The 15,492-nt window shown below is 42.3% G+C and overlaps 1 protein-coding gene and 1 non-coding gene across 5 annotated transcripts in view; one reads left to right on the top strand and one right to left on the bottom strand.

The window, feature by feature from the left end:
- Positions 1 to 15,492, top strand: part of RABGAP1L (RAB GTPase activating protein 1 like) — a 417,651-nt gene that overhangs the window by 194,471 nt on the left and 207,688 nt on the right. The gene's annotated exons all lie outside the window — the stretch shown is intronic.
- Positions 8,325 to 8,398, bottom strand: TRNAV-UAC (transfer RNA valine (anticodon UAC)). The gene has a single exon. It is a non-coding gene; the product is annotated as a tRNA-Val (tRNA).

Here is a 15,492-nt window from a genome sequence, read left to right as displayed (position 1 = left end):
ATGGATTTAATGATTATGTGTGTCCCATATGGACTTTATTAAGATGCACTAAATATCATGTATTCAATATTTTTCAATAAATATAAAACTTTGGGAGTTAGAGCTACTTTAACTGGCACTTAAATCATTTAAATGGGAACACTAGCTGAAACTCACACCTCCAGAAATATGTATCTATGCGGTCGTCTACAGTCTCTCCTGCGGGTTATTCTGAATGGAACCGAGAATTAAAAGCACTTTATTTTTATGTTCAAGAAAGGAAAAGACTGTTCTTTGCCCAAAGTCCCAAATCATGGAAAAGTAACCATCATTAAATAGAAATAATTCGCATCGGTACACGTGCTGTGAAAATCAGCCAGTCGAGGACAGCGTCACTCTGGTGGCCGGGCCTCCGAACATCACCCGGTCGGTCACTAGCAGTCCACGCCAGTGACTGCACTGCTGAGAGTTAGCAGAGCAGCGGCAGCCCCAGTGACTACTACCCCGTGCTCAGTGTGCCTGTTCAGCGTTTGTCAGGGAATATTTAGTGGACAGACGGACAAAGTAAGTGGGATGTGGCCCCTATAGAAATTATGTCAAAATGTAAATGGGCCCAGGACTCCCTTCTCAGCAACTGATAGAACTAGAAAATCAGCAGGGATAGAAAAGGTCCAAACAATGCAGTCAACCAATACAACCTGACTGGCGTGTGAAGAGCGTGCCGCCCAGCAGGAGCGCAGTACAGATCGGACGTTCACCGAGAAAATCTGCATCCTGGGCCACTGGGCAGACCTCGGCAAATTTAAAAGATCTGAAATCATACGGAGTATGTTCTCTGACAACATTGGATTTAAAGTAGAAATCAATAACAAATAAACAAAGGAAGATGATCTATAGGTCAAAGAGGAAATCTCAGAGGCAAAAATTTTTTTAAATACATAGAAATGAATGAAAATAAAACATCAAAATTGCAAAATATCAACTAGTGCTGATGGGAAATTTGTAGCGTTAAACGCTTATATTAGAAATGAGGAAAGATCTCAAATCAATAACCTAACTCACTCCCTCAAGGAACCTGAGTTTCTACCTCGAGAAACTAGAAAAAGAGAAAGTACAGAAAAGAAAATTATAGACCACCATTTCTCATGTAGTGAGGTGCAGGAATCCTCCATAGGAATCCCAGAACACAAGTCATTATAAGTAGTAATTAGTCTGTCACGTTAATGAAAATCTCCATTCGGTGCTCTTTACTCCTGCTATAGACTTAAAAATGACTTGACTTATAATCAAATTCAGCAGTTTTTTTGTAGTTTCATTTTGTTCTCTTCATTTTTATCACCTATGTTTTTTCAAGTTTCAATGTCTGTAAGGTCATTATTCTGAAAATCGGACCAGATTATATTTGCAAATTGGACCAAATCCTTGGTATTAATTTTAAAAACCAAACCTTCTCTCATTTGCCTTTTCTGAGAAAGCCCATACAGCTTTTCCTTAACTTTCTGTTTCTTTTTAGAGTATCGAACCTGCTTAATCTGAAGTTCTCTCTTTTAAAGGAGGTGTCTAAAACTGTTCCTCGCAACGTGTTCATTATTAGATTAATCTTTCCTCTTTCTGACCCGGTGGCTGTAAAACTGAAATCAATTGGAGGTATAGTAATCGATATCCCTCTGGCATTTGCGAGTGGGTTCCTTGAAATCTTGCGACAGTAGGTATTCAAAGAGCAGTAATTTTTTTACTTTGAGGGAAATCGTGCCATAATATATATCATGGGGTGAAGCGTTTGGTTTGATTTATGCACTGTAATCCTTTTCTTTATAAGACACCTTGAGCTTGTTTGGAATAGTTTCTTTCAGCAAAGTACATTCCTAGAGGTTTAAATTTACCATTTTCCCTCTAAATTAAGGTAATGATTCTCTGAAAATAAAATGTTCGTCGGGGCGGTGGTGGGTCACACGCCTTACCACAGATCTCGTCTGTTTTAAAGGAAGAAAAGTCCTGTTTAGATTTAGTTGGTGACGTAACTCTTTTTGCTTCTCGGTGCTTAATAACTTTGGAGCTAATAATAAATCGTGTAGTTACATAACCTTTTCCACATCGTCATGTTTTTGCTTACACTTGGAGTGTCCAGGGCCAGCATGCAGGGGACTGCTCATTGCTCCCTAATTAGGTTTCCAGCCGTTAGAACGAGCAGGAGGGCGTCTAGCTGATGGCATTGCTGTATGTCCTGACGGGCTTCCCTCAGTCGTGGGTAAAGAAAACAGAGAAAATGGCAAGCCTTCGTTCACAAATATACTTCCTCTGTAAATCAGAACTCTTTGTTTAGAGTTAAGCATCGAAAAGTAATAATGTACCCATTGAATGAGTGGAATATATATTTAGAACCTTTTAAAAAGGATTAAGTATGTCAAGGTACAAATTATCTTTCATACCCAGTTTTAATTGTTTTCCATCACTGCTTAACCCACCCGTGAATAATACCAGCATTCTTTAAACTTTAAAACATTGCATAATGTGCTTATAATATAGATAGCATTCCCTTCAGGCTTTATGGCAAAAGCCCTTGCAGTCACTTCTCTTAGTCAGGTAAACACCAAATATTTATCGAGCACCTGGTTTAATTCCATGTAAATCATTGTGAGTATTTTAGGGTTTCATGCAGAAAACATTTATTGAGCATCTATGAAATGCCAAGAAGAAAAATATAAGAAATATTCCTCGTCCTCACGCTTAATGTGATTAGTGAAGAGACAGGTAGATGTAGTGTTTACGTATGAAAACGGCTCACGATCCACGCCAGTAAATTAGCAGTTCACTCTTAGTTTCGGGGGAAGTTTTAAGGAGGGGGAGATATCACTTAGGTCTGCGGTAGTGTAGATAGCGTCAAAGGTGATGGGATCTCTGTGGGGGAGATGATTTTGGTAAGGGAAGGGCTGCAGGGCCACCTCGTGGTTGAGGAGCAAGAGCGAGATTGCAGGAATGGTTAAGAAGGTGACAGGTACTCGGGGCCTGTGACTAGGTCGGTTGGCTGAGGGGATCTAACGCATCTGTGCAGGAGTCACTGAAAAAGACCGGCGAGTGGTCGGAGGAGGGGCGTCGGGTGCCTGGGTGGTGGAGGGCTGTGCGCTGAGCGTGAAATGATGAAAGCAGAGTTTCACTTTTGACTCGTAAAAATAATTTCCTTATATATTTCCATTTTAGAAAGGTTAGAATGTACAGATAAGCAAAAGGTAGAAAACAAAAAGATGAAATGGAGGCGTTTAGAAATACTGATTTGGTGATATCCAGGATGGATGAATTAAAGGAAAGAACGATTGAAGACAAGAGGCCAGTTGGGAGACTGTCACCGCGGTCCTTCCCCACCCCTCTTCACCCACGCTTTTCTTCCTCAGCAAACGGCCACGTGGTGGCAAGACCTTGAAATGTGCGTCAGAGTCCAGATAAGGATGCAATCTGAATAGAACTCTGGGACTAGATTTAAAAGTTTGAAATAGGAGTAGCCTTTGCAGATTCATTTCCTTTAAAAAAATTTAAAAAAAATATAGCTAGCATACAATATCATTTTAATTTCAGGTGTGCTCCATAGTTATTCATCATTTATATACCTAAAGAAGTGATCACCATGATAATGCACATTGATTTTCTCTATTGAGTCCTGAGAAAGTTCTTTACTGAGGGCTCAGGAAACTTGGAATTATTTGTAGATGGTTAAAACGGGCTCAGACTTTGAAAGCAGCTTTCTGCTAGTTGATGGTGTACATGTACCCACGTAAAAACCTATGGTAATGTTGCTCGTGGTATGAAGGAGGAAGCTGGAAGTCTGTATCAGTGAGGAAGTTTCATGTCTCTGATTTGTCAACCATCCAGAATTTGAGCACGTGAAGGAATCTTAATGGCTGATAGTAATCTATGGGAATGGAAAGGCATTCTGTTAATGCCACATATCCAGAAAGGATCTGATCTCATCTGTATACACTCTTGAATGACATGAACGAAGTGGGAAATACATAACTTGTGCAAAGGGATCAGATTGCATCCACATGCTAATCTCTGTGTCTGGAAAGGTCAGCCTGACTCGCTCGTGCAGCAGCCTTTGCAGTTGTCCATGCTTGATGATGCTGTAGTTGCCTGTGATTTCCGTAAGTACCACACGGAAGTTCAGCCCAGGCTCAAGCTTGAGATTTTCTGTTCAACTCTTCACGGTTACGGCAGCTCTAATATCTTCAATTTGGAAATCACCGACAATTTGGAAATTACTGAAATTTTTGTAGGTGCTTTGATTGAAACCGAGTGGCATGGAGTCCGTCTACTGGGTCCAAGTATCCCTTCCGTTGATTTGATGGACATGTGTGTATCTTTTGTTTGGGTGCCAGTTATAGCCTCAACCACAAGATTCTTCACTGCTGTGACCCTGCCGCACCCGCTTCCTTCCAGTTCCACCACTTTGGGGGCCTGTACCTCTACCCCAGTCTTGATATGAGACCAAGCACTAGTATCCTGCTAAACAGTTCCTATTTAGATCAGATCAGAGGCTGTACCTGAATTACATCATCTCGTTGCCCTCTTGGTCAAATATGAAGACAGCCTGCCCTCGCTGGGATCCCCATGGTTCCTTTAGCTTTACACCAGGCTCGGATGAGCTGGCGATGTTGCCCGAGAGTCTAAGCCTTCGGAAGCAGAGCAGACTCTCTAGGTCTCTATAGAAGAATGACACCATCCCTAAGAGCTAGAGTCTCGTGCCCTTCAGGATACACATTGGAAAGGAGGATTGCTCTGCCAGGAGGGCTGGCTGCTTTCTCGTGAGAAAGATGATGAGATCCAGGAAAGCAAATAGACCACATCGACGTGGGGTCAGAGAGCAGGCAGGCCGGTGCCACCACTCAGTCCTCTTCTTCAGAAGAAAATGAAAGCACTGTAGCTTCATCCCTGCGCTTAGCTGCTCCCACCCAGTTCAGAGAGTTAGAAAGTTGTCTTTTGCAGCCACTTCCTCGTCATCACCTAAAGGGGAAAGACAGAAAGAAAACATTCTCCTCTCCCCTCAGAGTTCTCTCCACTCAGAGTTCTCTCCAAAAATGGAATGGAGAAATGTTTGAGTCATGTGAAAGTAAGGACAGTTCATTCCTGGCCCTCTTTGAGGTCCTGATATGTCTAAAAGTCTATGTTAATCTTCCCATAGTTCAGTTGTGTTGTGATGTCCTTTTTCATACAAAAGTCTACCCCGGAACTGCATGCCAGCCACCTTGATGCTTTCTGTAAGGGCCGAGATGTTTGATCGCAGCCTAAGGGAACTCCTTATGCTGCTTCCTAGTTTCACTGCCAGAGTAAGTTAAATGTTCCATCGAATCAAACATGTATAGCTTAATGAATTTGCTTCTTCACCTCGTTTGACCTTGTCTCTCTTTCAAGGTTTTGCTGAGCGTCCCTTGAGATATACAGATTCTGCTTGTGATACCTGTCATTCTGTTCACCTCTACGGTTGATTTGGCTTATCTTTCTAAACAAAGTAGGAGCAATTATTGGTAAAATGTAGAAGTATCTGCACTCTACTCCAAATAAGCTCTCACATTATACAGTAGTCCCCTCTTATTCAATGTTTTGCTTCCTGTGGTTTCTGTTATCTATGATCCACTGAGGTCTGAACTATTAAATGGAACATTTTAGAAATCAACAATTTATAAGTTTTAATTGCATGCCATTCTGAGTAGCGTTATGAAATCTTTCACTGTCTGCTCTGTATGGCTTGGGATGTGAATTATCCCTTTGTACTTGAATTATCCCTCAACTAGACCTTCGAAAACTAGATACGGACAAAAAAATATATATATTTACTTCACACACAAAAAAGGCGATTGCCAGAAATTGCAAATTCAAATGATTTAGTACTGAGTGGAAGAGATAGAGACCTGAAATCATTGCATTGTTGAAGGACTTATCCACATTTTTGATGATTCAAGATAGATTATCTGTGAATAAACTTCCTCTGAGCCAGAGACCAAACTGTGCTGGACTGATAACACACGAAGAATATACTTAAAACATTCTCCAAATCGAAATGATTTTTAGTTTAGATTTCTCTAAATTAAAGATGGTAGAAATAAGTTCTTTTGTACTAGTGAGTGAAATTGAAGATAAAATTAGAGAATTGGATGGAAGAAATAATTTCATTCGAGCCACTCAGTTTTCTATCTTTCCTAACTGGTCAGGTTTTCTGGTTCTGGTTCCGGCGATGTCATCTTGCTGAGAAGTAGAGCTGATAGAGCCAGAAGCGTGGCCTGGGAATTCTCATAGGTTCTTGATTTTGCCAAAAGTCCACTGATACCAGTGGTCCTGGCACTGTGAGAATGCAGCTGCCCCATGTGTTAAAAAAGACCCCCTTTTATGGAAGCTGGATTTCAGGACTGACAGTTCTCCCCATTCGGTTTCAGTGGAGGGGCGCCCTGGGCTTTGGGGGGCACTTCCCTCATTCTGCAGACTGCAACTGAAGTACATCTCCACCTCCACCAAAAACATGCCTGACTCAGAGTAGTCCCGGGTATTCAGCTCTGTTTCCGGTCACGTTAGAGTTATACACCCAACGGGCGTCCCATCTACGAATTAAGAAAGGAATTTAAGAACTGTGAGTAGAAAAGAATATTGAGACTGACAGGCAACTCCGAAATGAGTAAGCAGAGAGTATGGGAGTGGCGGGGGGGAGATCTACTTTTTAGGTTATGTGTTAATTGTGATGATTCTTTCCTAGGATATTTTTGAAAACTGATTTAACATTTCAAAATGTCCTTTCTACTTCCCAGGATCGAGTTTTAAAGCAACTCGACAAGACCTAAAGCATGAAATTCAATGTTTTTAGCTTCATATTTTGACAATACAATTTTAAAAGCACCTTTTCAAGTGTAGCTATTATAAATGTGGCTTAAATCCTGTGGAGTGTCTGGAGATGAACACAGGTTTTATAACTTTAAGACCTGGATTAGTTTTAGCCCTGAAACATAATTGGCTCTGTGAACTGATGTATATCATTTAACTTTTCTGAATATTAATTTTCTTCTGTAGAAAATGAGATAAATGCGTGCACCTTCTCTTCTTTATAGGGTTATTTCAGGACCAACTAGGAAAGCCCTTTAAAGAGGATTAGATAGAAAAGATCACTTAGATATATTGTCATCCTTAAAAATCAAAGCTCTTCAACCTCAGCACTGTTCGCATTTGGGGCTGGGTCATTCTCTGTCATAGGGACCGCCCTGCACGCATCATAGGATGTTTAGCAGCATCCCTCATCTCTATCTGCTAGATACCGGTGTCGCTCCCCTAGTTGTGACAACCCCAAATGTCTCCAGACATTACCCTGTGGGGCAGAATTGGCCCCGCTTGAGAACTACTACTTTAAACCCAATAAATTGTTTAACATAACTTACTCGTGGTAGTGGCATTAGTCTGCTTTCACCATCGTAGAGCTCGTGTTTATGCGTATTGTTTTTATTCAGAGTAGGGTTGAGCAAACCAAGGCCCTAAGGCCAAATGTGGCCTGCCATTTGTTTTGTAATAAAGTTTGAACTTTATCATTTATACATTATCTATAGCTGCTTTTGTGCTACAAAGGCAGAGATGAGTAGTTCTTACAGAGATATTTGAGTCACAGCCTAAAATGTTTACTGTCTGGCCTTTTATCAAAAATGTCCACCCCCAATTTTAGAGTATTTTAGAGTATTTTAACAGAATATCTCTTCCCATGCACTGAACCATGAGTACTTAGACTTAAAATCGTATGGTTTTATGTGAAGGTTTTGGTGAAAAACAATATTTCAACTTGTACAAGTATGTAAATTAGGTATAAAATTAAATGTCACAGTTATTGCATAGATCTGTGCTGGCTGCTATATGGACATACAATGTAGCACATTAGCTAAGAGCAAAAATTTGGAGCCAGACTGCTTCGGTCTAAATCCTGGCTCCACTGCTCTGTGATCTAGGACAAGCCACTTAACCTCTTTGTGTCTTGGTTTCCTCATCTACAGAATGAGGATAATAAATATAAATAAATAATAAAACCTGTGAGGACTCAATAAATTAACATATGCAGAGCATGTAGAACAGTATTTGGCATCTAATATGCACACACTTATTACTATGCTAGTCAAGGGGTTCTAGAAATCAACTCAATTCTATCGGGCCTCTGTGATTGATTGATCGATTGATTGATTTCTCCCCCTTTTTAATCCCCCCCACCCACTTCCACCCCTGACCTATGGATGTTGCCTTTTCCCCTTAAGAACTGGATCTCTGAAGGTGGGGTGTCTCCTCCCATACGCTCGGCGTGCACCCGGGGCCTAGCACCCCTGGTGTACGGTCCGTGGCTCCACCTGGGGCACGAACCCAGGACCTTCTGCGTGTAAAGCAGACGTGCTGACCACTACACTATGGAGCCACCCTCTATGATGTGTTTAGTGATGCCGTTTAAAGATGTGAATGTGTAATAGTTGTTTTCACAGTAAAAGCTGGGCAAAAAATTCCACTTAATTTATTTCTTCCTCTAATGGCAGCATCCCCAGTGTCACAGAGTATCCATGTCCTTGTCTGGTCTGAAATGGATGAATAGGGGAAAAGTCGTTAAATCGGTGTCCAGCCAGGCAACTTATTTAATTGCAGCCAGAGATTAGTTTTAAGTCACAAAAAATATTGTCACCCCTGGTTTTGCCACTCGTAGAAAATAAATTACCTCTAGAAAACATTCTGGCTTTTTCAAAATGTTTATTGCTTTCGGTGCCCTCCCTGTGTTGGTTACTCAGCTCTTGGGAAGCTCTGACTTGTGTCAATCAGAGTTTAGGGACCCCGGGCACAGGCTCCCCGGCTTTCTAGAAATTCATATTTTAATATGATTTTCTCTTTATGGAGTGTCATTTTTTCCCAAAGCACAAAGATGATTACAGATAATCTTATTAATCTTCTCATATAATATTAACAGTCATAGTTCCCTTATTGTCCTGATAGAAAACTAAAAACAGAAGGTCAGTAAGTACCAAGGTGAAATTTTTATTCCCACGTTTTTTTGCCATGGACATTCTGATTGTGTTAGGCTGCCATGTACACAGTGATCAATCTGCTAGCAACTAGTGCTCGAACTCCTCCGTATGTGAGATGTGATGCTAAGTAATATAGAATTTGTAAGGAAATGTAAGGCATTGTTCTTGCCCTCAGGGCGTTTCTGTAAGGAGACCAGAATACGTTGAAAGATGCTTAAATAGCATCCTAAAAATCACACAATATTCTAGAAGTATTCCAAGAGATGCCACATGATTTTTCATAATAAATTATCAAGTGAGTCGTACAGACGTGTACTTTATGTTCAAAGAAGAGACTGTTCATAATTGATGATAATGTATTTGTCCTGAATTCCACAAGCATTATGGCCTTTTATGTATCAGGCACTGTATAAAAAATTGGGGACCTAAATAAGGTAGTATGTTCCCTCTGGGACTTATTTGATGAGAGAGACATATATGTATAGACACCTCTATGTGTGTATATGTGTGTGTATATGCGTGTGTGTATATATATATATATATATTACATATATGTATATGCTAAGGGTAGGTGGTATGTCTGGGAGGGATGAGAACATATTCGTGTAGGTTTTAAAGTCTTAGATTCTAAAACAATCCTTTTTCTTTTCCACCTAAATAACTTGCCATACTGAACATTTATCAAATATTTCTTTTTTAAAAAAGATTATTTTCATTCTTAAAATAATATGCACATATGCATTATTACATTGCCTCACTGCAGAAGGCAGAGATGAGAATGATTTGCTCATCATTAGATAGACATTTTATACAAAATAAAAAATGCAGAGCTCCACATTATAAAAATTAGCATATTTGTCGTTAAAATTTTATAGTGGTTTCACGTACATAATCCTATTCGATCCTCTCAGTTGACAAGGTTAAGCAGGAGGTTATCCTCATCCCCATTTTTCAGATGAGGAAACTGAGACTCGTAGAGGCTGGGGTTCAGTAACTCTCGGTCACATGATCAGAAAGTGAGTCCCAGGATATGTAAAATCCGTCCCCTGATCTACCTCTTTCTGCCGTAATCACTTTGTCCTTGGCAGCGCAGTTAACATTTAGTGACCATTTACGATGAGTCAGCTAGTCTGCCAGGTGCTTTGCATCTGTCACAACAACCTGTGAGACAACTGTTGTTATCCTCATCACTGATTGCAGATGCGATCAGTGAAGCGTAGACAAGTAACTTGCTCGGAGTTACGAATTTGACATTAAACCCAGCTCTGTAATCAAAGATCTAGTGAGTATTTAAAAAATTTTTTACTGTGGTAACTTTGTTTTATAACAGCGTGTAAGTTTTACGTGTACGACATTGTAACTCGATGTCTGTGTGTGCTGTATAGCGCGCTCACCACCCAAAGTGTGGTTTCCATCCGTCGCCACTCGACCCCCTCAGCCTTTCCACTCTCCCCCTGTGCCCTCTCCTCTCGGTAACCACCGACCTGTTGTCCATATCTATGAGTTTGTTTTGTTGTGTTTGTTCATTTGTTTCTTTTTAAAATTACATTTCTAAATTCTCCATATTCTAGAGAATCTGTTTTGCTTGTTTTCCTTCCCTGAAAAAAAAACTAAGAGCTAGACATACACTTCTATAAATGGACTTTGTAGACAGACTATAAAAGTTTTCATCTATAAGTGGTTTAAAAGCAATTCTATAATAAAATCAGTAACCAAAAAGGGAAAACCTCAACTGTGTTAGATTCGAATGTTCTTAACCACTATCCTGCCTTCTTATGTTCTTTTCCTGCTCAGTGAAAACACCTCGGGTCCTTGGGCAGGGGAGACAGATGTAATTCAGGTATCCTCAGAGAGGAAAGATGATCTTTCATCGAGTCCATGAATATCTCCTTGAGTACTTACTAGTACACACACAGGGAATCTCGTCCTTGAGGCCTTTGCAATCTGCCTGGGGAGACACATAAAGCGTCAGTGGCTTTTTAGTGCAATAAGTGCTCAGCTAGAGCTTTATTGAGGGCGCCCCAGCGCATGGAGGGTGTGTCCCCTCGCAGGGGGTCGAGGAAGGCTCTGAGGAAGAGCTGGCACTGGAGGGCGAGTGGGTTTCCGTGTGGAACTCCTACAGTGCTCGCCGTGTCGTGGGAGAGACTTCCAAAGGAATCAGCCTTATTTCTGAAAAGTGGGTGTAAGATTTCCCTAAAGTCTGGTACTTTCTCCATCCTGAAAAAGAACTTTAGGATAATAAGAATTTTTCGTAGCAGCCATACTGGTCTCTGTCTCTGGTATTCCTTACGTGTTAAGATGACCGTCTTTCTGGGATTCATCCACTGGGGAGGAGGGGAGACAGACCAGAATGAGCTCGGGGGGGCCTTCCCAAGGCCACGGTTCTGGGACTCATCATCACAGGCCCTTCAGATTCTATCTGGGGTGGAGGGTTCTGGAAGCCGTTCGCAAACGCTGGGGACCCTCCCCCACCTCGTCCTCACGCTCCTTTCCGTGGTCCAGTTTTCCCGTGGTCGTGCTGCTGGCCCTCTCTGCCTTCTATTTACTACAAAACAATATAACGTCCCTTCAAAAAATGTTATTTCTCAGATTATGTTTTTTATCCTCTTAAGCACCACAGTCATTTCCCCACAGAATATCTAATATTTGCCATAACTTTGATGGTCCTGTGTGAAGGGACAGGAGCATGTGGGGAAATGTGCTTTGGCGAGAAGGATTAGTGACTTCGCATTTGGTAGGGGGGTTACCGGAACGGGGCACGTGGGGTGGGCAGCGTGGCGTGTCCGAGAAATGAAAGAGCTGTGGCTGGAATCGGTTATTTTGTAACCTAGCGGATATCCTCCCCTCTTGAGACACATGTAATGAGACGTATTTCCCTACTTTTATTTCCCCATATTTTCTTACTTTCGTTTCCCTTAATGAACGTGCCCAGTGGCGTGCGGACGTAGGACATCACCTGTTCCCAGGAGAGGGATTTGGCCTCCTTAGATTTCGGTTTCCACTAACCTCATTGCAGGATCCTCTGCCTGCTCGGTTTCCAGCTGATGGCCTTCGCTTTTGTTTTTTGACTATTTACATTTCCCCTTCTTCTCATGACCCCTGAGCTTCTCCTGCTTTACACTCTCCTTCTGTTCTTCCCTGAATTCCTTGTGTATGTTAATATTAAGCTGATTGTCATAATATTGATAAGGTATTCATTGTCTGGACTTGACACGGTTTGGAATTTTCCTGGTACTTCTGAATTTAAATTTCTAATACCAAACACAACTGAGCTGCAATATAGCTTAAATACCAGTCACCGGCCAAAGAACATCTACCCAGGCCTTATTTCCCCACGTTCTAGTTGCTTTGTGTTTGAAACCGGGGCGCAGAATGCTCAGTGAGGCTGGGAAGGGGCGCTGGAGTTGAGGGATTAAAAAGAAGGATGGGGGGCTTCAGGAAGCTGATCACATCCTTCACCTTGTGAAAAATGTGGTGAAGACTTGGCTGCTTTTGAGTGGGACCCTTTTCTTTATATATCTGAAGATGTAACTTTCTTTGGTTTAGTAAATGTAAAATCGTAAGTCGTTATCCCGACAGGCAAGGATTGCTCTTACATATTAACGATTCCTCATTCCTAATTAGGATTCTCAAGCCCCTTCGAGATTCATTTCAAGAAATGCAAAGATATCTCGGTCACATTTCTACTTCTCGAGTATCCAGTCGGTGAATACTTTTTTCTCTGGTGTCAAGCTTGGGTAACTCTCTTGTTGTTTACCGTTTGTGTCTCCAGCAGAAGCGAGCAGAGAGCTACTTCTCAGTAACTGCAGGGGGCGAAGCGTGAGGGGTGACAGATGGGGACGAGTCTGGCAGTGAGCAGGCAGCCTCACCTAAAGAAGGTTTGGGAACCTCCTAATCAGAAGGGGCTAAGGTTACTTTCTTCAAGGACAGGTGCCACCTTTGTTTATTTCTCAATCACGTCACTCAGATGAGTAATAATAGTTACCGCTTCTGAGGTCCCATCTTTAAATACTTCCCTTTCAGTTTGGAGACTGTGGTGAACGCTGCTGGGAGGAGAGGCCCATATTCACCCTGCTCCGCTTCTGCCTCTGGGAGTATGAGTATCACGGTTGATGTTTTGTGGTGTTTTTCAAGTTTGCGTGACCCAGTAACTCACCAAATGGCAGCAGAGAGCTGTAGCTTTCAGGATCAGCTTTACCGAGTGATCCAAACGGCGACGCTTTTCTCTGTGCCTTATGTGAGCCATTGCAAATGGAGATTGCAGAATCGCCCTTGCATCCTGGTGAAATAATTGCAGAGATGACTCATGTATTTGTGTTTTCACGAGGCTTTGCATATTGTTTAATTAAACGAGGTTCTTTTGAGCAGTGTTGGGTGTGTGAATGTGTGTATTTTTCCCTGAAGGTACTGCGATCTAGTTGGGAAAGCACGACGTGCTTGCGGGTGTATTTCATGGAAAAGGAAGTTTTCAGCCGCTGTCTGCCACAGGCTTCTAAAGGTACAAACCAACCACACCGGAAGCTTCCCGGCATCTCCTGCTCCCAGAGGGTTTCATCAGCCTTCAACAGAATCTGTGAAGTGTGACCGTAATATATGGTGCCTGATTTTCTTTATTGTGGTGAAATATAACGAATATTGACCATTTTAACCATTCAGCAGTGTGTCGTTCAGGGTCATGACATACGTTCCCAGTGTCGTGTCGCCCTCGCCGCTCTGCAGAATCAAAGCTGCGGGGCGTCTGCTACCCCTCTGTGTTGATACTATCATTTCCTGTTCATCGTAACTGTACCACGGGGGTTCTAGTATTGTTCCATTCTGCAGACGAGAAATCAGTGACATAGAGTGGTGAAGGTCACTCAGTGTGGTGGAGACAGTTAGTGCCCCCAATATCTGTTCTCACCTTTTTCCCACAGTAATAACGGTTTCAGCCGGGCATGCGGCTACTCTCGTAAGTACCACGTTCCAAAAACTCCCTTGCGGTTAAGTGCGACTAGTCGTGACAATAAAAAGTGTCGTGGGTAATCGGGGGAGCTTTCTAAGAGAGTCGGCTCGCACCCTCTGCACCTTCTCCTCTTTCTGTTACTCTCTTCTCCTGTCATAGGCCCGTGACCGTGAACGCTTGTCTTAGACTGTGAGGACCAGGGCTGTACCCTAGGAATAGGAGAACTGAAAGCTGGAGGGAACGGGGTCCTGGGACTCTGGGGGGCGGGCAGCGCCTCTGCACCAGCCCTGAACTGCCGACCTCCGGGCATTTACCTCGGGGAGAAAAATGAACTTCTACCTGGGGTTCCCTGTTCTTTTCTCAGCCAGTCTGACTTCTCATCAACAAAGATCACTGAAGAAAGAGCTAGGAGTTGGCCCTGGGCGCGTTGATTTGGAGCCTGTCGCAACCACTACGGACGCTGCCTCTCTGTTCTCTCAGCGGCCCTCGGATGCCCACTGGCTTTTATAAGGAATCGTCAGAAACTAACTCTGGGGTTACAGCTCGGAAAGCCACACTGAGGGAGGCTGGCGTGTGTCCAGACGCGGACTCAAACACCCAGCCGGGCTTCCTCTCAGCCAATGAGAGAAAGTTGGAGCCTCTGCTACTTCGGTCTCCTCCTAGACAAAATTTGCATTTTTTTTTTCCTTTGCTGAGTGTTCCTAATCCAGAGAAAGTCACTCTGCTGCAGAAGGAAAGAGGATGAAGAGAACATTTTGCTTGTCTTAATTTTCAAGAGTAGTGATTTATAAATAGCTTTTGGGAACATGATACCTCTCTTTTAACCAAGAACCTGTGTAGTTAGTCTTATGAAAAAAGTAATTTCTAGGAAATCATTGATAGAAGGTCAATGTGCTTTTAGATGCTACAGAACTATTATCCTATGGTTCTTATTTTGAGCAATAACTAAAAGATGTTGGAATTATATCAGCTGATCCGTTGCTGATAGGCTATCCCGAAGTTTTGGCTAGAATTGATAAGAGCTTACTCATGTTATATCCTCGTAGAATTCTTCCACCTGAAATATGAAATATTTTCCAAAGCAAACAATGCAGTCATCATCATTATTTATAAAGGTGTCACGGTGATGGCGGGCGGATGGCTTTGGACTGGTTTTCAGATAAACTGGCTTTTACTTTGCCTCGCCTCCGAAGAGGCTGAATGGCGACAGTGCTTCCCATCTCAGTGCCAAGGGGGTACAGATGTTGTACCGCGCAGTCGGGGGCAGTATGATGCTCGCTTCTAGGGGCTCTCAAGGTCACGTGGTCTTTCTGAGCCATACTCTAGACCCGACTCTGCACACACGAGCTCCTCACACACTCGGAACTCTGCGGAGTCACCAAGGGCAATAAAATTTTAAAACGATGTGAATAACCCCAAATTCATTAAGATTTATGTAATTTTAGCATTGGGAGCAAAATGAATTATAAACTGTATTTACATTGCTTTATCATGGCTCCATTTTAGCTACTAACAAATACTTATCTCTCTTCAGGGTTAGTCTCAATTATTTAAGGT

Source organism: Pteropus medius, unplaced genomic scaffold (assembly GCF_902729225.1).
Source record: "Pteropus medius unplaced genomic scaffold, Ma_sr-lr_union100, whole genome shotgun sequence".
Lineage (NCBI taxonomy): Eukaryota > Metazoa > Chordata > Mammalia > Chiroptera > Pteropodidae > Pteropus > Pteropus medius.
Note: the sequence above shows the minus strand (reverse complement) of the source record. Positions and strands in the feature narration are given on the sequence as shown.